Genomic DNA, 25,465 nt, shown 5'->3' with positions numbered 1-25,465 from the left:
TAAAAAAGTATATACACCACATGCAAATAATGTGAGATAAAAAGAGTTTAAAAAATTACTAAACCTCCAATACCTTTGTAAAGTCAAACCTATCAAACTGAGCTTGTCAACATCTGTTCAACTGTAATGTCCCCTATTTATAGGCTGTCAATTCCCAAAGGGAAACATACATTACTACCTACCATGTTACAGTGATTATGAATTAATGACTAGGGTTGCTCATAATACAGTTAGGCATTGTCCTTATTCAGGCCTAATCTTAATCCCCTTCTAATTTCTATCCTAGATGGGAGACTTGCTTGTCTAGAGCGCAATGATACCATCTCCCTAATGCAGCCCAGATTACCGGAACCTCAGTTCATTCACCCTTGGGGCCCGCAGCCTAGATTTCAGGATCATGAGTTCTTTCACCCTTGGGGTTCATCTATCATGAGATGGTTTTACTCCACCTCTCCATAATAGCATCACACCACTCCTCAGGAAAAAGGAATTAGAACGGGTTAATAGTTTGGGACTGTAAATATGTCAATATCTTGTTGTACTATGAAAGTATATGAAATTAAGTATGACTGTCATACATATTGCAGTCTATATTAATATTGCTATTAAATTCTGCATTAATACATTATCAGGCTTCATATATTAAGCATACATGTTAAGCACATCCCCATGCATACTACCAAGAACAAGGATGCTACTGCCTGTAACTAATAACAGTTCTGATCTGATCTGATCCATGGTGATGTCACTGGATGCTTTTGATTCCTTTCCTTTATATCTCTCAATATGAGTGAGAGGTCACACCTCTTCATCATGTGTGCCCTCTGGCAAGAGACACACCGTTTCACCATTAGCACCCTTTGAAAGAGAGCAACTCTTCATTATTTCTACCCTTTGAAAGGGACACAACCTTACTTCTTATTTAAATCAGATCTGCACTTCTGATTCCCAAATTATTCCCCCTTCAAATGAGTTCTACTCTCCCTTTTATACCTCATATTTGAGGGAGTCACAACTTATCATTTCATGCCTTTTGACCATTCATTAACTTTAATCAAATTTTAATTATATTTAATTATATTCTTTTACATTTTAATTGATTTTTTTTATGTTTTTTTTTGTATTTTAATTTTATTATTAAATTATACTTCAAAGTGGGGACATTACAGTCCACCCCACCTAAGATTGCTTGTACTCAAGCAATGTCAGTTTTAATTTTCTCAAACTGAGTCATCTACTAATTGTGAGGATTCCCCAAATCGACCTTTGGGAATTTGTAATCTTTCATGTGATCTAATTAGCTTCTTCTATACAGTCTAAGATAATTAAGGAATTGGAGGTTCTATACCAAGTGATGTTTCTTTCATTATCTTGGTTATGTCCACTTGTGCTAACATGATAGACATGTTGGAAATACATCAGTTCAAACACAAAGCATACACACAAATACACATGCTGTTAGATTTATTGATTCAGCTTTACCATGCAGGATGACTGGATCAAAGCTCTGATACCATTTGTAATGTCCCCTATTTATATATTGTCAATTCCCAAAGGGAAACATACATTACTACCTACCATGTTACAATAATTATGAATTAAATACTAGGGTTGTGTTGACGTGTCTTAAATCGCATCGCTCCAAACTCCATACGGCCAACGCAGAATAGAATAACCAACTGAGTATCCTACTCTCTCTTGAGATAAGAAAGTCTCTAATGCTGATTTTTAAGTTTGATCAAAGGAGACAACCTCAAGGTTTCTTTCGTCAGGTCTTGACTGCGGGATTTTTCAGTGGCTTGATGTGTTTATGCTGGAAACACAAGGGGGACTTACGTTGAATGGGTAATTTATAGATAAGTTCCCTGGAACTTTTATAATCTTTCTATCAAATGATTTCGGTTAAGCTAATACTATTTTAATGGGACTACAGGTTTTCTGGATAAAAAAGGGGAAAAAGGAGGGAAGGATAGAGAGAGAGAGACATGAAATGTAAATTCTAACTAAGATAGCAAATTCAGTCAAGCAGACAGACACCTCCAAGTAACTAGATTAAGCATTATCAGCTACTCAAACACAATGTTTGCATAAATCAAGTGCAATTTTCAAAGGAAAAACAAGATTTTCATGTTACCAAGCACAACATCAGAACTTTTACATTCATAGTTAGTGTTTAATAACCGAACTAAGTATAAGGGGTTCAGACTAACCATGCAGAGAGAAAGGCCATCAGCCGTTCCCCAATGGTATGAACTGCGAGGATTCTATCAGATGCTTGCTTAAAAATGCTATGTAAAAGAAATGAACATAACTGAAAGATTTCTAAATTAAGTGAAGAAGGAGACCATGCACTCACAAGGAAACTTGAAAACAGTCTTAATCTTTGCATTAATTCCTATAAATTTCTCCAGAGCTTTCGCAACAATCCAAGAACTTCTTACAAAATAAGGGAAAACCAGTCCCTTAAATAGACTTCAAAACAGGATGAATGGCCCAGATCTAATCTAAACAAGTGGCCCAGATTCATCCAAAAACATTGCTGCCCATACCCATAAATGGGATGCAAATATCAATAACCACCCCCCAAAGGAGCAATAACTACCAAAAAAGGTAATTACAACAATTTGAAATAATCCAAAAAGGTGCATCAATAAAGTTTTACATTTTGTTGACTAAAAGTCAAATGTCACCTTTTGGTGCCAAAAATGCACTTTTCAAAATTTAAAAAAGGAAAAGCACTTTTAAAGTTTAAGAAAAAGGATAATTACTTTTTAGGAAAGCACTTTTTCCTTTCCAGCTTCACATTCCTTTTTTAGAAATTCATTTTCACCATGCAAATACTCTTGCCAAAGATCTCGACCTGCGGCACGCTCTTCGCAAACATATTCTTGGAATCTGCGGCATAGTTGAAATAGCAGACTGAATGGAGGCATAGGAGGATGGCGAATTTTATATTGCATGCCCTCGAGGTATTGGTCTACCTGTTTAAGACCATCTCGCCAACTGGAACGATTACGCTCAAAGCATAACATGTCCGAGTGGAACTACCCAGCAAAGTCGAGGTCCTTAGTGGAATAAGTGATCTTATTTGTTCCCAACCTTTCCTCCCAGTCTGGCGGTATCACTTCATCGGACTGGTCATTTACCCATCCCGAAACCATTGATCGAAGGATTATCTTGCCGAGCTCCTACATGTTTTTTAGAATTGCCTCGCATGCATCATGTTCTCTATCAATGATTTCCTTAGCATTATTTTTTAGATTGACCGTCCAGTACCACTCTTTGAACACGCCGATACCATGAGGGTGCAGGATGTCAGAGAGTGTAGGGATCTGTGCCTGGGTCCAAAAGAGGGCATTGATGAGGGGAAGAAAAGTGTCAGCTACTTCCTGCATTCTAAGGGATTCCCTTTTTACCTCCAGCAGCTTAACCAAAGTGGTCTCTCGGTGGTGAGCCATTTCCTTCACTTCCTCAAGGATTCGTTCTCCCCTTGTCCTGATGCCTTGTATCCATTCCTTGACGGCCTTTGCGGTGTCCCGTACTCCTTCAAATTCTGTTGTGGTTCTTTGTGCCAATACCATCAAAGGAATATGAGACTCGGGGGCATTGCACAATGGTCTCAGGAGTTGATCGATATACCCTTCGGCCTGTTCAGCACGAACTCGATACATATCCTTCTCAGCTGTTATCTCTTCAAGTTGCCTGAGTATGTTCTGTACTGAATCTTTGAACTCTTCCTTCTCCTGCTCTTTAGTGGCTCGTCCGATGGGGACAGTCATTATGCTATAATCCACCAGTGTGATCTGATCTGCTGGCTTGTCTACAGGTGGGGTGGCAATATGGAGAGTGCGGTTCCTTTGCTCATCTTTGGTCACTCTAGAATATGCCTTGGGCTTTTTCTTCCCCTTAGCCTTAGCTTGGTCTATGCGCGAGAATATGTCCTCTAGATCAATAGGTGATTTGGTGGCAGCCTTGCATTGGGCTCTGGCAATTAACCATTCTTGAGGTACTGCTTGGGCTGATGATATGGTTAAGTCTGCAGTCTATTCTTTGGGGTTCTCAGTCGACTCATCACAAATTTGCAGTTGTCCTGTTACTGGAGGGATGGAGGAGGTGCCAAGTTCCTTGCTTGCAGCTGAATTTTCTCCCACTTCACTGAACAATTGTCCAGTACCTTCGCGTGACGGTCGCTCTTCAGTCCTTTCGAGCTCGCGGGCCTCCTCTGTCCTTTGCTCTCCTTCAACGGTAGAGTCTTCTTTGGCATTATTATGGAGCAACAGTTCATGGCGGCTCTGTTGAGTGGGTTCACGCACTTCGATCCCTTGAATGGATGGAATTTCTCCTTCCTCTATTTGGTTACCTGGTTGGGTTGATTCAATGGCCCTTAGCTCAACCTCTAGCATATCAGGTGCGGGGGAATCATCAGCTCCGAATGCTTCAATGTCACTCTGGGAAGGCGGAGCAGGTATGCAATCTAATTCCACTACATCGTCGAACGAATTGGAGTTCTTTGACGATGAAGTGACCTCTAGCTTCCTTATGGGGATTTTTTCCCTTCTTGTTCTCTTCGACGTCCGAGTCCCTCTGCAAGCCTTAGCTTTCTTTCTCTTCTCCGGTTTCCCAATGTCTTCTCTGGGTGCACTGGACGTTCCTTCGTCTTCGGAGGACTGAGAATCAAGGCTGCCCATTAGGTGGTAAGTGAACTGGACTCCTTCGTGAATTAGCCTCTCAATCTGTTGATGTAACCATTGATCCATGTACCTTGCTAGGGCTGCCATGACCGCCTCGAAATCAGTGATTGGGTCCTGGGACCGATCAACGCCTGGCAAGAGATGCCTTACTGCTTCAAACTCTCGGACTTGGAGGCAATTTCCCGAATCTGTGAGCTGATCTGAGACCCGACGGTATTCAAAGAGTCGCATCTGCTGCACACTCAGCCTAGAATATTCCCGCCTCCGGACCTCATAGTCATCAAAGAGATTCTTCCAATAGTCTTCAACCGATTCCTTTGCTCTGTACCGCCTGCCATAGGCTCTTTTTGCCAGATTATCATGATCAAAATATTTTCTTGGAAAATGGTCCTGTAGGCCATAAGAGGCCAGCTCTGCAAGGGATTCCTCTGCTAGGGTAGGGGTCTTCAGGTGGACATCATGGCTGCCTATGACCATGGTGAATGTGAATCCAGCCTGCTTTCTTTCTCTGAGTAAGATGTCGGTCGGGCGTGACTGCCTTGCGACCTCCATAAGAACTACTTTGTCGGTTGGGTACCATGGAAGTCGGAGAGGGGCACCATCGAAGCCTGCTATTCGGATATAGGAGAACCTCGGGAACTGAATGAACCAGGCTCCATACCTTTGTACTAGAATAGTAGCTTGCTCGGAGAGCCTTATATGTAATCCTCCCTGCATTAGCCTGACCAAGCGCATTGTGAAGGCGTCATTGACACGCTCGTATTGGCCAACTGCATAAGCTGGGTTGTTCTTTTCCCTCTGAGCTATATCTTGGTAGTGCAGTTGCAGGTAACAATCATTGACCTTCACCTGACCAAGCCCATTTCCGATTTCTCCTTTCATTATCAAACCTGGCAGCGGCTGGTTCTTGGCGAACATATAGACCAAATAAGAGGTCATAGTGAAGTATTTCTTCATTTCCAGCTCAATCAGCTGAGTGTGGATGTTGTCGCTTATGATATGGGCCCAGTCAAACTTAGACTTCCCAGCGAAGACCTGCTCTGTGAAATAGAACATCCACTCTTCAAAATAGTTGGATTTAGGAAGTCCCATGACTCGGCTGAGTAATGTGATCATATCCCCATGCTCATTATGAAAATCACTCCGCGGGGTCTTCTTCCCAATTCTGGCGCTCAAAAGCCTCCTCTCTTTGTACCATTCTTCGTTGATCAGTGCTTTGCATCGGGCCGGATTCATATCATATGCCCCTTGTGCTTCATCTATGGTTGTAGCTGTGGGATTGTTAGGGAAGGGAATGTCGAATGCATCACCAATGCCCTCAGGAGAGAAGTTGGCGATAGTCATATTCTCGAGGAGCACTAATCTGGAATTTGGCTCATAATGTCGGGCAGCCTCTACCACTAATTCATAGTTTTGTACCACTGGAGGAAATCCTACCGCCTGGGCGATGCCACTTTCCACCATCTGCCTAGGCTTGCCATATGCGTTAGGTGAGAAGACCCGATTCCTGAAGTCTCGAATATCAGTATGGCCAAGGTCGGTATCACCGATATTGTCCCAGACGCTCTGAACTTTCGACTCCCTCAATCCTCCTCTCTGATATTGATACTTCATCCTTTCAACCTTACGCAGGATATCTGATTTGGATGCTCGCCATGTCTCAGCTGTAGCGGGCGTCTTTGATGATTCTACCGCCGATTTAGGCATTTATCCTGCACAGCTGGATGCGGATTACGAGGCGATACACAAGGAAGTAAGGTCGGTTAGATAGAAAATACCCCAGCATTCAAAGGTTAATTCAAAATTTAGATTGGACATGGAGCGACATTTCTAGCTAAAAGGGCTTGATCAATTTTAAACCAACATATTCATGAAGATTTTTTGATTACGAATTTATACTTAACGCATTTTGGATTTTGGATTAATTTTCAACAGAGACAAAGCATGAAAAATTTTCCCAAGTTAAAAAAAATGCAATTTCTGGCAAAACCTTAGGAGTGAATTCTAAATTTTGAGTGCTTTGAACAACGTTTTACAAGCGAAAGAGATGCAGATTTCAAAAAATTCAAGCATTTTGATTAAATTTCACGCATTTGTCTATTCGATTTAAGCATTTCAGATGATCATACGAGACAAAGCGTACTTACCTGATGAGAGTGGATGGTGAGAGATTGCCCGCCTCTGCCGCGTGAAGACAAATGGACGATTCTGCAAAGTTTCGAATTTCAACGATTATCTCCTTGATTTAAATTTTTCGCGGTTGTTGGACGAAAGAGAATTTATCATTTTAAATGGTTTTTACCCTGGGCAATTGGCAATCTGAATTTGAATGATCTGGAAAAGTTAACGCAGCGTTTTACCTTGAATATGAATCGCGCGAAATTAGCTTTCTTTGCCTTCCAAAATCGGACGTGGTCTCCTTTGCACGAAATGTGGCAGCGTTGAGGGGATATATCAAATTTTGAATTTCCAAATCTGGGCCTGTGCGCAGCGATTTCGGAGAAGTGGAGGACTTTTAAATTTCCAAACGATTTCACCTTTCAACTTCGGACCTTTTGGCGAATGCAGAGGCCCTTCAAAATTTAATTTTGGCTTTTATTCAATCCCAAGGGCAAACTTCGGACCCAATAACGTCTTTTGCAAATTTCGCGTTTCTGCGTTTTGGCGAACTGGAGATTTTCGGAGCACCCGCACTGTTTGCAAGTAAAAACTTCGGACCCTTAACGCTATTTTGCAATCTTTCCAAACATCTTCGGAGCTTCAGGGCATTTCGTGATTTCGGCGACTTCTGGAGTTCAACGCTTTGCCAAAAACTTCGGACCTATGGGATGATTCTACAAATTTTGGAGCATATGGATGTTTTCGCTACCTTGGAGATATTTTTGGATTTTAACGATTTCGTAAAAACTTCGGACTTCAAAACCTCCTTTGCGATTTTGATATGTTTTGAAATTTCGGAGCTAGGGTCCGAAATTGAGGACAAGGCGAATTTCGGAGCTAGAGGAGCTTTTCGAAACATTTCACATTATTTCACATTTTCTAATTTTTATCCTAGGGTCCGAATTTGGTCGTTTAAGTGATTTTCGGACCTTGAAGGTCTTTTTGAAATATTTCACGTTTTTCAATTTCGCCCCTAGGGTCCGAAAAATGGACGCCTTAAGTATTTTTCGGAGCTTTCAAGCATTTGGCGAACTGGGAATATTTTCGGACCTAAACGTGCTTTTGGGCAATTCCAATATATTTTCAATTTACCCCCCAAGGTCCGAAAATGGATTAAGGCGGATTTCGGACCTGGAGCACCCTTTGACAAATTTCGGAGCTCTCAGCACCTTTTGCGATTTGCCATTATTTCAAATTTCGGAGCTAGGGTCCGAAATTGAGGTTTTAAGTGTTTTTCGGACCTTGAGGGTCTTTTTGAAATATTTCGCGTTATTTCACACTTCTCCAGTTTTCGCCCCAGGGTCCGAAATTGAGGTTTTAAGTGATTTTCGGACCTGGGGCTACCTTTTGCAACATTCAAAAGCATTTTACATTATTCTCGGACCAAATGGGAAACATCGAATTTTGAAATTTTCGCCCCAGGGTCCGAAATTCAGCCCCCTGGGCGATTTTAGCAACTTTTAACTTAGTGAAATTTTAACCCTTTTGGCCTCTGGGTCCGAAATTTGGCCCATAAGGCAATTTTGAAAACTTACGTAAAAATTCGGACCTCAAAACAGTTTTCGCTAGATTCTACAAATTTGGATCTTGGAGGCTTCGGAATTCTAAGGCATTTGGGCAAGTTTCGCAACTTCAGCATTTTAGCGAGAAAATTCACTCCTTCACCAGCAGGCGAAAATCATCCTTCATTCAAATCCTACAAACATTCGCGGGGATAAACCTTATGCAATCTGCTTCGTAGCTCTTGTGCGAAAACAGGGACTTTGGTCCTCGTGCGACCTTTAGACGCACTGCTCTTGCTTGGCAGGCTTCGCTAATTTCTACCACCTTACGCCTATCCAAGGCGATTTCAAAATTTCAAACAAAGTCTTGGCATTCATGCCCGAGGGCTAGACTAGCCAGATAGATTTATCGGCTCCTTTCCTTGACATCATCACTTTACGGACCAGTCGCGGACTCGCTCGAAAAGACGCGAGACACTCTGCGCGAAACTCAACAGGGCAAAGATGAGAGGCTCAAAAACAGGAAGGGGGACCCTGTCGGTGACAGGGAGCGTGTGCAACGCACAACAGGTTGCTCATAGTACAGTTAGGCATTGTCCTTATTCAGGCCTAATCTTGATCCCTTCTAATTTCTATCCCGGATGGGAGACTTGCTTGTCTAGAGCGCGATGATAGCATCTCCCTAATGCAGCCCAGATTACCAGAACCTCAGTCCATTCACCTTAAGGCCCGCAGCCTAGATTTCAGGATCATGAGTTCTTTCACCCTTGGGGCTCATCTATCATGAGATGGTTTTACTCCACCTCTCCCCAACAGCATCACACCACTCCTCAAGAAAAAGGAATTTGAACTGGTTAAGAGTATGGGACTGTAAATATGTCAATATCTTGTTGTACTATGAATGTATATGAAATTAAGTATGGCTGTCATAAATATTGCAGTCTATATTAATATTACTATTAAATTCTGCATTAGAACATTATCAAGCTTTATATATTAAGCATACATATTAAGCACATCCCCATGCATACCACCAAGAACAAGGATGCTACTGCCTGTAACTTAATAACAGTTCTGATCTGATCTGATCCATGGTGACGTCACTAGATGCTTTTGATTCCTTTCCTGTATATCTCTCAATGTGAGTGAGAGGTCACACCTCTTCATCATGTATGCCCTTTGGCAAGAGACACACCCTTTCACCATTAGCACCCTTTGAAAGAGTGCAAATCTTCATTATTTCTGCCCTTTGAAAGGGACACAACCTTTCACAATCAGATCTGCACTTCTTATTTAAATCAGATCTGCACTTCTGATTCCCAAATTATCCCCCCTTCAAATGAGCTCTCCTCTCCCTTTTATACCTCATATTTGGCGGAGTAACAACTTATCATTTCATGCCTTTTGACCATTCATTAGCTTTAATCAAATTTTAATTATATTTAATTATATTCTTTTATATTTTAATTTAATTTTTATTTTTATTCTTTTGTATTTTAATTTTATTATTATTATTCATTATTAAATTATATTTCAAAGTGGAGACATTACATCAACAAATTCACCATGACATCAGCCCTCATTTTTGTTCAACAAAAAGTATTACATCTCCTTTATAGCTCATCATCAAGCTACAATCTTTAAAAAAATCAATACATTCTAGCCATTTAGTGGTAGCACAGATGCATTAAACCATCATAATGACAGTAATTGTGTTAATGATCATAATTTAGAAAATGAAGCAAATTTTGATATTATATAGATTGTTATTTTAGAACCCAGAGATCCTCAGTCCTAATCTATGAGGACCCAATAACTTGTGCCATTCTCTAAGTATTGTATGATAGCATGATGTATCAAATTTTAGACTACTAAGAACAAACAATGGACAATGAAATGTCTCTATTAGACCATTTTTCATATTTTATGTGTGATTATACATGATTTTGCATATCATGTAGTTTTGAACCTACTTGAAATTTCAAACTTTGGCAAACTTTTGCCCTTCTAAAACCTAATTTTTTAACCTCGTAAATTTTAATTCTGAGTCATGGACATTCATTTATTATATTGACTAAAAGTGCACTTAAGAAATTGCCCTGCATAGGAGGTTCTGTTAGACCCATGCCTAGAGAATCCAAGCTTTAACTTTATTGCAAAGTCACCAAGAGACCGGGGTACTTGGAACCTTTGGAGACTACTACCGGTACCGGTACGGCAAATCTTCAAAAATAGGAGACCGGGGTACTTGCAGATGGCAATTTTTTTAATATAATTTAATAATTTCTAGAAAATAGCAACTGCGCTAGTAGACATGTATGCAAAATGTGAAAGCATTCACACAACATGTGAACACTGTTAACACTTACAGTTCTGAGTTTAAATAAATAAACCAGGTGTGTGAATATAAACTGTATGCAAAAAGTTGTAAGCATTCACACGACAAGTGAATGGTATGCAACACATGGTCTGATCAAATGCCATGATTGTATGGTTTAAATGAATAAAAAACAAATGTAAAAAAAACGTGATTTCCAAACCTGGTTGCAATCGTCAGGGTGCATTTCACCATTCTAGGGCCGAAGAAATACTTCCAATGCCGGATGAAAATGCAAAACGATGTTTTTTGTTTTGTTTTTTATCTAATACCTTGCATTTTTCTGGTGGAGACATGCAGGAGATGCCAAATCTCTTGGTGGGAGACTGGGAGATGACGGGAGATGCAGGCGAAAGATCTCCGGGCCAAAATGAAGACTCTAGGGACGCCAAAAGAATCAGAGACGCATCTGGGGGGGACACATCTTTGGGGGGGGGCGACGCATCTCCCAATAACACAGCTTTATTGCAATAGCCTTACCTATTCCTTCTTGAATGTTTATGTTGAAATACCATCAGCTTGACATCTTGTGCTTTCAAGCTTTGCCTTTCTGACAGCCACTCATTGAATATACTGGAGTATGGGCTACTAAGACATTTTCCTTTGTCATTGTAACAACAACCACCCAGATGAAATCTCCGAGTGAGACCTTGAGACACTGTAATGTACCTTTGTGATATCCTGAAGATTTTTGTTTACTTAATACATTGAATTATTGTTGCATTCAAAACTACTCACCTTTTTTATATTGTTTACAGAATAACTTCTTTGAAAAAAGGACATAAAAATATGATTAATGTGAACCACCTTAATTTGAATCAGAAAGGCTTTCCTCACTGAGTGCCAAACACCAAATCTTCCAATTTCTAGGTAGACAATTTAGGACAATAACAGTTCTTGGCAACTTTGCTCGGGAACAGACAAATAATGCATCCCAGTAGCATATTTTACATCCCTTATGAAAGTTGTACTACTCATTGAGCTGCAACAATTGTGGCAAAGATATTTGGTTCTCGCAAACATATCTCCATGGGTGTCATCATCTTCAAAAGGCAAATGTGGTTCTTGGTCCTTTGCTATATTTTCAAGTTATTTACTTTATTCCTCCTCATCATAAACAACCTCAATATAGTATATTTTTCCCTTGCCAAGACATATGTGACTTGGTACCAAAGGTTTCCTGCAAGAGAAACACAAACTCTTGCTCCTAAGCTCATTCTTGGTCTCATCTTCTTTTCCAAGTTTTGGAGGTATGCTCCTCTAAGGCTGTACATGAGATTCTTCCTTCGAGAAAGTTTTCTTTGATTTCTCCACAAGAGATGCATTTATGTAAAATTTATTTTTGGAAATTGAAGTTTCCAAGTTGAGAACAAGACAATGAGTCTCCTTTATGTCACATCAAGAACATTCACTAATAATCTTTGATTCTACTACCTAGCATTCCACTATCACATCTTGGTTCAGTTGAGCAATCTCTCTAAAATGAAACTTTAGATCTTTTCTATCAAATCTTTCAATCAATCTTTTGCTAAGTTCATTATAAGTGTTAATGAGGTTGTAACCCTAGATGACCAACCCATGGTACCACCACTCATAAGCTATGCCTTCAAGGTGACAGGTGGCAAACTTGATACCTTCCTCAAACATGGCTTTAGGCAACAAAAACAATATCTAGTTTCTAAATCTATGCACAAGTTGTACAATCATTTGATTCATCAAAAATAGAAATGGTCAACTTTTCCAACTTATGCTGAAGATCTCTAGGATGCTGATTTACATGGGGTCTTTGCTCATATGTCTTGTGTTATGCCTTGCACACACTCCCCGTCGCCGACAAGGTCCCCCTCCCTCCTTTCGTTGTTTGCCTCGTTGAGGTCCTGAGTAGGAGTTTTGTGAGTTCGCAGAGCAGAGTTGCTGCAGTGAGGAAGTTGAGCTAGGGAAGTGTTGTGACGTTTTCACACATCGCCCCATTGCAAATGGGGACCCTTGCTTTTTTGCTTTTTAGGGTTTGTTTTCTAGGTCTTTTAGGGTTTTGTTAGTTAGCCTTTGCATTTTGAGTGTCGCCCAGGTGATCAATAGGATAGCAAGTCCGGCTTGAGTGATGTCCTGATCCTGAAATTTTGGCTAAGTCTGGAATGTCTTGATCCTGAATTTGACTAAGTCTGGAAACTGAAAAACCTCCAAAAACTAGATTTTGCAATATAACTCCTGGAGGTCCGAAACCACTCTCAAACATCCTGAAAGTATATATGGAATATAACTTAAAGTATATTCTATCTTTCTTCTTTCTTATACTTAAATGTTATATTCCATTAAAATTGGCCTGATAGAGAGTTCGAAAAGTCAAATTTCGCTCCTGTCCTTCACTGAGGATCCAGAGCGAATTTCGCTCCTGTCCCTCCCAGGAGGACCAAGGCGAAGCGCTCCTGTCCCTCACCAAGGGACCAGGGCGATAATACTAATTTGAGCCATTCCTAACCTTGTTTGGACAAATTGAGACATCAAAGGCATGATGGAGGACAAAATGAATGTGATGGAGCATCCAGACTTGATCAAAAGCAATGAAATGATGAAGTTTTTGCCTAGAAGGTCAAATTCGCTCCTGTCCCTCACTGAAGGACCAGAGCGATTTTCTTTATATGCACAATTTTAGACCTTTTTTTGGACATTAACTTTTATTCATAGCATGAAGCAGGATGATATCTTCCCTAGCAAAGACATTTCATGGTGAAAAGTGAAGCATTTGGGCCTGGAGGACAAAAATCGCTCCTGTCCCTCACTGAAGGAATGGAGCTTGAAATTCAAAATTGCCTTGTCCTTGAAAGATTTGAACGATTTCGCGAATTGAGAAGATCAAAGGAGATACATTTTATCAGTTGAATATAACTTGAAAGCGCAATCATGAGGAAAATTGACCATAGAAGCAAGTTCGCTCCTGTCCCTCTGCCAGGAACCAGGGCGAATTTAAGTGATAGCTCCCGTCCCTCTCCCAGGGACCAGAGCGAAATTCCTCATAAGGCAAAATTTGGGTGAAGATTGAGCAAGTCTTAGGTTTGAGGCAAGAAAGGAGGGTGAAATGAACCTGTTGAATACAAATTGAAGATTACAAGACATCAATAGGAGACTCAAATTGGCCTAGGCGCTCCTGTCCCTCAGCCAGGGACCAGAGCGATTTTTGCCTTAGGTCAATTTCCTGCCAAGTTTGAATGAATTCCAAGCCATGAATGAATGAAAGGATGCATTACAAGACCGTTGAAGATAAAATTGGAAGTTGGCAAAGTGTGATGGAGCCTACAAGTCTAAATTCGCTCCTGTCCCTCAGCCAGGGACCAGGGCGATATGTTAGTTATGATGCCTTTCCTCCAAGTTCAAACCACTCCAAGTCAAGGTGAAGGGTGGCAAGGACATTTTGAAGCGTCTCAATGAGAACGAAGTATCAAAGGTCGCCAATATTGAAAGAATTGCACCAAATATCCTAGTTCGCTCCTGTCCCTCAGGCAGGGACCAGAGCGAAAGTGTTCAAATGAGGCCAAGTTTGGATTGCTATCCACATTTTGAATATTTGAAGGGGAGTAAGGAACATCGTTTTGCACTTTGAAGACAATTGCAAGTTAATATGATGAAGATTTTTGCACTAAAAACCCAAGTTCGCTCCTGTCCCTCTCCCAAGGACCAGGGCGATAATGGTTTGTATCTTTCCACCATCTCCAAGTTTTGGCGTTAAAACATTTTTTTTGAATTTTATTAAATGCTAGAAAAATCGATAAATTGGAATATTCAATTGATAGCATTTAAAAATTAACGCATGAGCATTTAATTGATTAATTTTGCCTATTTAAAAAAAAAACGAATTAATTAAAAACGATGGCATTTAATTAATTAATTATTATTTTAAATGAAAACTTGGAGCGCTTGGATTTACTTGTTTTATTCTTACAAAGTCGACCTTTGGTTTTATTTTAAAATTGCTTTTAATCGCCTTATTTTGCAAAAGTCGGTCTTTTATTTTATTTAAAATTTGCTTTTAATTACCAAGTCGGCCTTAAAGTGAATATGAGGTGAGCGCTTATAAAGGGAGGGTGAAAATTGTTGTTTTCACATTATCATTTTATCATCTCACATGCGATCTTGGAAGGAGAAGTGCGAATTGTGTTTAGAGAGTGCGAATTTCATTAAAGCATGGTGGTGCGAAGCATTATCAAAAGGAGAGTACGTGCGGACCTTGGTTAGAGTTAAGGCAAGCTTGCCAAAGACATTGAAGATCACGTCAAAGCCATCTAATTTCAAATTTTGCCTAGGCAAATTCCTTGTTTTGCATTCTAGAGTTAGCTCTCAAGTGAGGTATGGCGATATGGATTTATTGTTTTGATTTTGATTGTTGATCGTCATAGCCTTCAAATTTTGAATTTTGAATTTTGAATTGTAATAGCTCAATCGTTTTTTAGGAAATAATAACTCAAGGACTTATCATGAAGTTTCCTAAATTTAATCTCTAATCTAGTTATTCATTGCAAAATCATGTTACTAATTTTGAAATGTTGTGTAGGCATCAAATGGAGATCTCATCAAGGAAAATCAAGCCAGATCAAGGACGGTCTCCTCAAGGACGATCAAGCAAGGACAAGGGCGGCCTCCTCCAATCCAGCGTTCCAAGGCGAGGTACATCATCATCCTGCAAATCAAGGACACAAGAAGTCAAAGCAAAGGGTTCGTTGAAGAAGCAGATAGTTCCAGAAGAATTAATTAAAGATAGCTTCTCAACAACATCAAATTGAATATCTACCAAGCTACAAGTGTCAGACGAGGTGGCATCCTAGTCATCACTCCTCCAGTCAGTGTGGTCCACCTCAACATGTCCAGATTCGATGTACCTAACTCATGGAAGGTGGCACAAACTCCGGTGTACCTACCCCGGCTATCCATTGGTCGATTTTTCTAGAGAGGACATGTGTCCAAGCAATACAATTTTATCATTGGTCAAGCATTAAATGTTATGTAATGGTTGTAACAAACCCTAATTAGGGTTTTCATTGTAAAATCTTGGCCATTGATCTCGAATTGATCTAAGCCATCGAATTGTATTGAGGGCACTATATAAGCCCGGACATTTCATTTTGTAAAATTATTAGAAAGAGTTGTAAATAATAGAAAGCAGTTAGTAGATAGAGAGTAGTTAGAAATTGATAGAATAGTAATTAGAGTAGAATAGGAGGACAAGGCAAGAAATTGTTGCCATTGATTGTAAACAAACTCCATTTTCATTAAAGTAATGGTGAAGTGTGTCGTTTCTTGCAATTTGCATGGTTTCTTGTTGAGTCTTCAATCCTAGATGGTAGATGATTAGATGAATGGAGGAAATGTGATTGATTGATGGTGGAATTCGTATATCCATACTACTAGCAGTTTGTTGATTGCAGACTTGCCTTGTGTAGTCAACTGGAATCATTCAGCTTAAGCTCAATTTCAATTTGTCACTTCTTCATTGATATGCATCAACTTGATGGTGTCTATGCCTGCGGTGATGATTTGAACATCATAAAGCTTCCCTTAGAAGATCGCACTAGCCTTGTGGAGATGGTCCATTGATGTCAAAACAAGACCTAGTTAGAGTTTCATCAAAAATCAAATCATTGCTCCTACATTCTTAGTATTAGGATTAGATCTTCTCTTCGCCCTCATCCTTTTTCCATTTTTTCAAATCTAAGCCAGTAAGAGCCTGTGTTCCAGCAAAGCAGATCGGAAGTTCAATCATCAAATGTAAGTCCCCTTGTGATTCCAGCAAATCACATCATACCACTGGAGCTTATCCACACGTAGAGACCCTACCAAAAAGAACATTGGAGTCATCCTAACTGATCCTTCTTGTGAAATCTTCAGCAGTTAGCGACTTTATTCAAGAGAGGATAAGATGCCTTTGGGTATTTTATTCTGTGTATGATTGTGTACAAAATACACGTCAACAGGAAGATGATTAGACCTAAAATTGAGCTAGCCTATGTCCGAAGTCCTAGAGAATTTGCACCTTGAATGATTGCAATTCCTTTTGCAAGGGAAAACTTGAAGCCAAAATGCCTAAGACAAACCAAAAGTTACTCTTTCTAGCTAAGTTGGCCGAAGTTTAAGGTTTGCTAGGTGGATACAAAATCTCGCATTTGCCTCAATACCCGAAGTTTGCAAGAGGGAGCATTTTAAATGTAAAACACTAAAATCACACATCTCACCCAAATTGCACAAGCAAAAGGAAAAAATCAAGTGATTAAACCAGAAAGGGCGAAGTATTGAAAGGAGATGTCATTTCATGCTAAAACAAAATCGCGCAAAATGAGAGAAGTGCACGAGTTTCATAAGGCAAAAGAACGTTACAACTTAAGACCAAAATTGCACGTTTTAGCCGAACTGGCCGAAATTCCAAATTAGATAGAGAAAAACGTTGAAAGGTAAATTCGCACAAAATACTTGAAAAACCCGAAGTTTTGGATAAATAAGAGAAAATCTCTCATTTCGCCTAAAAGGCCCAAAGTTTTGACAACTTAAGGCAAAAGAAGCAAAAAATTGCACAAATAAGTCAAAATGTGTGAAGTTGAAAGGCGTCATCAGTTAGAAAAATCGTGCAAAAGGGTCAAAAAGCCCGAATTTCACAAGAAGGGGCATTTTAACTTTAAAATGTCAAAACAAAATAGCACAAATTGTTGATTTTTTAAATGCTTGTTTAACCATGGGCACTAATTTGCCCTCCCAGCCATAGAAAATCCACAATTGTCTCCCCCGAGCACTGCTTATTCTCCATAAGGCAGATTATGTGTGTTCTGTATGTTATCTTTTTGAGAGAGGAAGATTAATCTTCCTTTATATCTTTTGTGATGCCCCTTCACCAAGGGACACCACTTCCAAATTATTATATTATTAATATAATATAATAATTTTTATATATATAATATAATAATACAATAAAATTATATTATTATGTGATAATATAATTATATTATCTCACAATAATAATATAATAATTATATAATATAATTATATTATTTCACAATAATAATATTAATATAATTATTATATCATAATAATTATATTATCACAACCTTCATGTTATATATGTCGGCCTGAAGGAATCCGACCATAGCTACAATAACATTAACACAAATGAGTTAAAAAGCCCGAATTTTGTGAAGCCAACGAGGGGGAGTTTTAAGTTAAAAACACAATCGCACTTTTCCCACCAAAGCCCGAATCTCATGCTCATAACCAAGTCAAAATAAAGTTCGCTCGTTTGGGCTAAAGTGGCTGAATTTTATAAGGGCAGGAGGGCGTCTATAAAACAATAAAGTTCGCTCATTCCTATCGAAATGGCCGAAATTTTAACTAAGGCGTCCAACTTAAAAACAAAATCGCGCAAAACAGCTAAATAACCCAAAATTTACAAGAGGCGTTGAAACTAACACAACAAATCACACTTTTTGGTTGAAAGGGTCGATTTCATGAGTTAGGCATTCAAAGTCAAAACAAATCGCCCATTTTCAACAAAATGGTCGAAGTTTTGAAGGGCAAGACATTTTAACTTAAGGGAAAATCGCATTTTTGCCAAAGTGGCCGAGTTTCAGTCAAAGGTAAAGTCGCGCAATCCATTTGAGAACCCCTAAATTCACACAGGGCCCGCATTCAGAAGGGGACGTCAAAGTGGAAGTCATCAATTTGTGGGTCTTGCAATGAGGTCGCTTAACCTAAGATCGGAGAAGTTCAAATTCGCTCATTTCAGGTTATATGCCCAAGGTTTGTATTAGGCAAAAGGGCGAAAGTGAAAGGGTCGATTGTTTAAAGAGCACGATATCAAGCCAAAATCTCACATTTTTAGACGAGGCCTGAATTTCATCTGTTATAGGGGCGTCGAAAAGGCAAGAACTTCGCCCATTTCCATCAAAAGTGCCAAGTTTCAACTTAGCAAAATAAGGGGCATTTGAAGAGTTTGGCGTCTAGGAGAAAATCACAATCAATAAACCTCTACGGTCACTGCCAGGTAAGTTCTAATTTCCCCTTCAAATGATTAAAATTTTGTGAAATGATCATGTTGTTTACACCTAGGGTTGAAATGCAAATCAAATCCAAGTAAATTTTGAAACTTAACACCCAAGCAATAATACCTACTGTCAAATTCGGCTTCCAGCTGAAATTTTGAACTTAGACAAATCTTTAAGGACTTTGGTCTAAAACTGCAAAACGTAAAATTATTGTTTTCCAAATGCACTCAAAACATTCAAAGCAAACAAATTGAAAACTTAACACTGATAACCAAAGGTGTTCCCAACTTTCACAACATCCACAAAAAAAGGAGCAACAATATTTTGAAAACTCGCTCAAACCAAAACAGCTTGATTTTCAGAATCCAAATTACATTTATCTCCAAAACACAGAACCCAGATTGATTAAATAGCATGTTTTAACATATTTTCAAATTTTGAATTATCTCGCTCATCAACGATTTTAGTGCTAACGTCGTCTTTTGGCACTACTGACCCGCGTTTTTCACCTTATCTCGTCTTGTAATTCGTGTCCAGTTGTGCAAGATAGATGCCTAATCAGGTGGTAGAATCTTCCAAGGCACCTGACGCACTAGGGACATCACAGACGACCAAAACTGACATTCCCTGCAAGCTTGAAAAGATGAAGTATCAGTATCAGTATCAGGGGGTGATAAAAGAGTCAAAGGTCTAGAGCAATTGGGAGAATGTTGGAGAATGAGAGAGGGTATATGCTCCAAATGCATACGGAAAGCCCAAGCAGATGCTAGAAAGCGACATTGCATAGGTTGTAGGTTTCCCACCGGCAATTTAGAATTATGAGCTTGTGGTCGAGGCCGCAAAGCACTATCGGCCGGAGAGCACGGTGGTAGTTGCAAATGGAATGGTGATGGTTGATTTTACTCCAAAGGCCATAGGAGAAGCATTTGACATCCCGCTTCTTGAGGGCACCACTGCGGCAACCATAGACGAGGCCCAACTCGCTTTTGATATGAATCCCAATAAGTGCAAGGTACTAGTAAATGAAGAATGGTTCAAAGTAAGAAGAGCCCCCAGCACTAGGATCGTCAAAAAGACCTATAGAAGCAAGTTCGTTGAGGAATACGGGGACATGGTCACACTGCTTAGCCAAGTCATGGGGCTCCCCCACTCTAACCTATTTGAGGAGTGGATATTTTATTTCGCAGAGCAGGTCTTCAATGGAACGGCTAAGTTCGATTGGGCTCAGATCATAAGTGACAACATCCATACACAGTTGGTCGAGCTCGCAAAGAAGAAATACTTCACCATGACTTCCTACTTGGTCTACATGTTTGCTAGACATCAGCAGCTTCCAGGGTTGATCCAAACAGGGGAAATTGGGAATGGACCAAATCAGGTGAAGGTATACGACTGTTAAACTCAATTGCATTATTACAACATAGCTCAAAGGGAGAAAAACAACATCGCTTATGCAATCGGCCAATTTGAGCGCATTAATGACGTATTCACGATGCGCATGGTCCAAATGATGCAAGGAGGATTGCATATAAGGTTGTCAAAGCAGGCAAATGCACTGATATGGAAGTATGGAGCATGGTTCATACAGTTCCCTCATTTTTCCTATATCAGAATTTCAAGCTTCGAGGGAACTCCATTTCGACTTCCCTGTTATCCGTCAAATAGAATGGTCCTCTTAGAAGTTGCAAGACAGGCACACCCAGCTGGGCACATACTCAGAGAGAAGAAGCAATCAGGATTCACATTCCCAATGGTCATAGGGAAAAATGATGTGTATTTCAAAAACTCTATGCATGCCGAGGAATCCTTCGACGAGATAGCATCACACTGCCTACAAGAACACCTCTCCAAGAAGTACTTCGACCCCACTGGATTAGGGAAGAAGGCTTATGGCAGACATTACAGAAGTAAAGCATCCATAGAGGACTATTGGACTAATTGCCTGGATGACTTTGAGGTCCATCGGCGAGAATACTCAAGGTTAAGTATTCAACAAATGAGAATTTTCGAGTGTCGCAAGGTCCCAGATCAGATAGTTGATTATGGGGATTGCTTGCAGACCCAATATTATGAGGCAGTCAAAGACCTCCCACCATCCATTAACTGGGCTCAGGACCCGATCACAGATTTGGAAGCCATAATGGAAGGTCCCCGAAGATATATAGATAGCTGGCTATACCAGCAGATAGAGAGGCTAACCCATGAGGGGACCCAGTTCGCATATAATCTGATGGGCAGCCTTGAGTCCCAGTCTCCAGAAGACGAAGCGTCAAGTGTGCCAAGGGAGGAGGAAGTTAAAAAGCCTGAGAAGAAAAGAAAGAAAGTAAAGGCCAGCAGGGGAACCCGAACATCAAAGAGGATAAAGAGAAACCCCAGTCAATCGCCCGAAGCCCATGTGTGGGAAAAGATCCCAATAAGAAGGCCAGAGGTCGCCACTTCATCTAAGGACCCCAACTCAGACGATGAAGTAATTGAACTTGATCATCTACCTACCCCACCTCTACAAAATGATCTAGTTGTCGCAAAGGCAAATCAGCCACTAGAGACAAATGATCCGCAGCAGTCTAATGAGCAAGAAACAGAGACACAGATCATCAATTTGGATGGGCCTGAAAAGCAGGTCGAGGAGGGGGAAATTATGCCAAGTGAAGAGACTAGCAAGCAAGAGCACACGCAAGAAAGAGGGTGTGAGAAGCAGAAGCAGCAAGAAGACAGACATGAGGCGCGGCAGGAAGGAGGTGACACAAGGGATAATACCATAGTTGAAGGAGAAAAGGAGGAAGATAGAACTGAAGAACCCCACGAGACTGAGGAGCAACCTCCATTAGAAGCTACTCAACAATTGTTCAGTGAGGTGGGAGAAAACTCAACTGTGAGTAAAGGACAAGATATAGTGCCCAATCCACCTTCTACATCCGATCAACCGCGGATAGGCAGTGAGTCCACTGAGGCGTCTAGAGAACAAGGTGGGGAGTTGGTAGTCACATCAAGACAAACCATCCCTCACGAATGGTTAATAGCCCGAGCCCAATGGAAGGCAACTGTCAAGCCACCAATCAACCTGGATGACATATTTTCCCGGATAGGGGAATCTTAGGCCAGAGGAAAGAAGCCGAGAACTTATTCTAAGATCACCACGGACGAGCAAAGGAATCGGACAATCCATATTGCTGCCCCACCTAAGGATAAACCAGCAAAAGAGGTCGCCTTGGCTGATTACAGCATCACATCTATCCCAACTGGGAAGGAGCAAGAGAGAGAAGAATTCCAAGACTATTCAAAACATTCTTCGACAGCTGGATGAGATGACTGATGTACGTAACATGTACCGGGCTCGTGTTGAGCAAGTTGAGGGATACATAGATGACTTGCTAAGGCCGCTGCAACATACAACCGAATCTCACGTTCCTCCATTGGCATTGGCGCAGAAAACTATGGCCGAGTTCGAGGGAGTGCGCGATACAGCTAAAGCAGTTAGAGAATGGATCAAGAGCGTCAAGGTAAGAAGAAGGCAAGTTATCAGGGATGCAGTCAACATGGCAATTGATCTACAGTCAACCAGTGTGAAGATGTTGGAGGTCAAGAAAGAATACGTCAAATTTCAAGAAATGATTGGTATGGCTCTACCCATCATGAGAGCCTTATTCTGGACTCTCACCCGGATTCCCATGCTGCAAGCAATCCTGGATCCCCATAGTATCAGTACTTTTAAAGAATGGTACTGGATTATTAGCACAAAGACTGACATGGCAAGCACCATCAGCAAAATGTAGGAGGAAAGTGAGGAAGCCTTGTCCGATGTCAGGAGTTTTGTCGAGAGTGTCCTCAAGGCGTTGGTCACCGATTGGAATGATAACATGGAGTTGAGCGATATGATATCGTGCTGGAATGGCACGTTAAAGATTGATAAAATCACATACTCCACGGCTGACATAGACTTCGTCAGCGAGCTGCAAACAGAGGTGTTGTGTTTTGAGACTTATCAGGTAGAATGGTTCGGGCAGTTGAGAGTTGTGGACAGCCATCGAGAGGGCATCCAGTTCAAAATGGATAATCGTCCTATTCCTCCTAGTAAGGAATTGTTCCCTATGTGCATAAAGTTTCAAAAATATGTTCAGGCAGAACGCACAGCAAACCGGGATATCTGGAAAGATCATTTGGATGGAGAAATTGACTTTTTGGAGAAAAAGTCAACCTTAGGATCATAAAAGGCACTTTTCCAGAAATAGTTATTTCTTCCCACCACTAAAGTGCTTTTGCAAATTTTGAGCTCCGTGCAGGTGCACTTTTTGGGGGGGCAGCTTTATGATAGGTAGTTATTAGTCAGTTGGTGGTTGGTAAGGAGATATTTTTCCTATTAAATAGGTATGGGCAGCCACCTCTTAGAGGATGAATCTGGGCCACTTGTATGATTAAATTTGGGCCATTCATCCAATTTAGGAAACCTATATAAAGGGATTGGAGTTCCCTTGTTTTTGTAAGAAGTTCTAGAATTGTTGCTGAAACTCTACCAAAATTTATACAGAATTAATGGAAGTTGAAGCTGTTATAGTTTTATGTAAGTGCATGGTCTCCTTCTTCACCATTTAATTTTATGCTATGTATTTTGTTTTCAGATAGTGTGTTCAAGTTAATATTTGATAGAAGTCTTTAAGTTCATACCATTAAGGACTGGCTGATTGCATGATTGCCATGCCCTCCGTATGGTTAGTCTAAACTAAAATATATGCTTAGTTCGATTATTAAATGTTGAATGAATGGATGTAAAAGCTCTGTATTCATGTTTAATAGCTTGAAAATCTAGTTTCCCTTTAAGATTGCATCAGATTTTACATAGTTGTGCTATATTAGTTGTCAAAGTTAGATCTGATTTTTCAAAGGTTTTCATCTATTCACCCGAATATGCTGTTTTAGATAAATTAGTTAGTTTCTTTCTTCCTCTGTCTCCCCTTTTTTCCCTTTTTTTTAATCTAAAAGTTGAAGCCATAAACAACATCATGACAAAGAATAGTTTGATGAAGTTAAGACTGTAGAGTCTTAGGGAACTTGTGAAACCAAAGCTGATTTTATCTAACCACGTAAGTCCCCTTGTGTTTCCAACAAAACACATTAAATCACTGAGCTATCCCGCTGTCATGACCTAACAATTGGAACCTTGAGGTTGTCCCCATTGATCAATTAGAACAGCATTAGGGATCCCTTATTCAAGTGAGGATAGAACACTCAGCAAGAACATTCTATTCTGCATTGACCAGAGGGAGTTGGTTATTCGACTTTAGCCACGTCAACATCTTGGTACATTTCTCATCTTCAAATTGCAGAAATGTGTAGGGAGCATTTATGCCTGAATCTCTATTGCAAGAGCTCTATACTCAGCATAACAAGCAGTAATTTCATTCGTCACTGGATTCTAAGCTTCAACTTCTAGCAGTTCATCTTCCCTTCATAGGAAAGTTAGTTGGAAAGGTTTTGCAGCAGAATTGATAATGGTTCTATTAAAGTTTTTGTAATTGTTGTTTGCTGAGGTACTCCCCTCACCATCATAATTCTAGGTAGGCCTAGAAACATTCTGGTTCTGCATTGTTTGCATCAATTGTGCCATCACATTTATCAAATGTTGTGCCACTGAATAAGGACATTATAACATGCTTCAACTGAGTTTTCATCTGACATGGTTCTCTTATCTCTCCCTTCCATTTCCAACTCCTCTTTCTCAAACTCTCGATTTTGATGGTCTAACTCTGCATTCTAATGTTCTAGAGACTAAGCTTTTCTTCTTTCTCCCTAATAATATCATTTTGAAAAAGATATACCATTTTTGGGGCTGGATATACAACTCTGGTGCTGCGATCTGCATATTTTCTGTCATAGCAGTGCGCCATCATCATGTGCTGCTGCGTCAATCATTCCTACCTCACTTTTGAGGGCATTTAGACCACAATTGGTGCTGTGATCTGCAAGTTTCAGGTCAATTTTTACTCATATCAGCAGCTGCAATACCTTTTCCAGCCTTGTGGACTGCTGTGCCCCACTATTCAAGCCATAGATCTTGAGCACCACCCTTGAAGAGGGGCCATCATCACCATTTCCAGCTGTTGCAGCCTTTTACCAGCCACCAAAACATCATTTTTCAGGGATTTCCTAGCGTGAGACAGTTGTATATCATTTTCAGTAAATCAAATCAGTTATTAGTTTGAATCAACAAGGAGCATTGTAAGTGAAAAATACATTGCTGTAAATCCGAATTTATGTTTCCAGAATCATTTCATCAGCATTGTACCTTGTTTCCAGCTGCTACAGTTGAATAAAAATCAAATTCAAGGGTTTCCTATTGTAATTAATTCTAAGAATATTTGACAACCTAGGGTTTATATCAGTCTGAGCCAGCAATTGTATTTGATGAGTTTGGGCTCATAGGGTTTGTAACTTTATATCAATCATATCAACAATTATACTTGATGTGTTTTGAAACAAACTACTCAGATCCATTGCTCAAATTGCATTTAAAGTTGTATATCAGCAATGTAAGGGTTTGAATTTACTGTTTGAAGTTGCATATTTCATTTGCAAGGGTTTTGTATTGGTGCTGATCAGCTAGGGTTTGGAATCTATTCTTGGCATTTGATTATTGTCTCAGCTTGCACATGTTTGAAAAATCACCTATTTCCTAAGGTTCTGATTGAAGACATCACAGAAAAACTAACTTCTACCTCAAGG

General features: G+C 40.1%; 1 protein-coding gene across 4 annotated transcripts in view; it reads right to left on the bottom strand.

Annotated features, from left to right (window-relative positions):
- LOC131073519 (uncharacterized) overlaps positions 1–25,465 on the bottom strand; it is a 90,660-nt gene that overhangs the window by 25,625 nt on the left and 39,570 nt on the right. The gene's annotated exons all lie outside the window — the stretch shown is intronic.

This window comes from Cryptomeria japonica, chromosome 3 (genome assembly GCF_030272615.1).
Source record: "Cryptomeria japonica chromosome 3, Sugi_1.0, whole genome shotgun sequence".
Classification (NCBI taxonomy): domain Eukaryota; kingdom Viridiplantae; phylum Streptophyta; class Pinopsida; order Cupressales; family Cupressaceae; genus Cryptomeria; species Cryptomeria japonica.
This window is presented reverse-complemented; position numbering and strand designations above follow the sequence as displayed.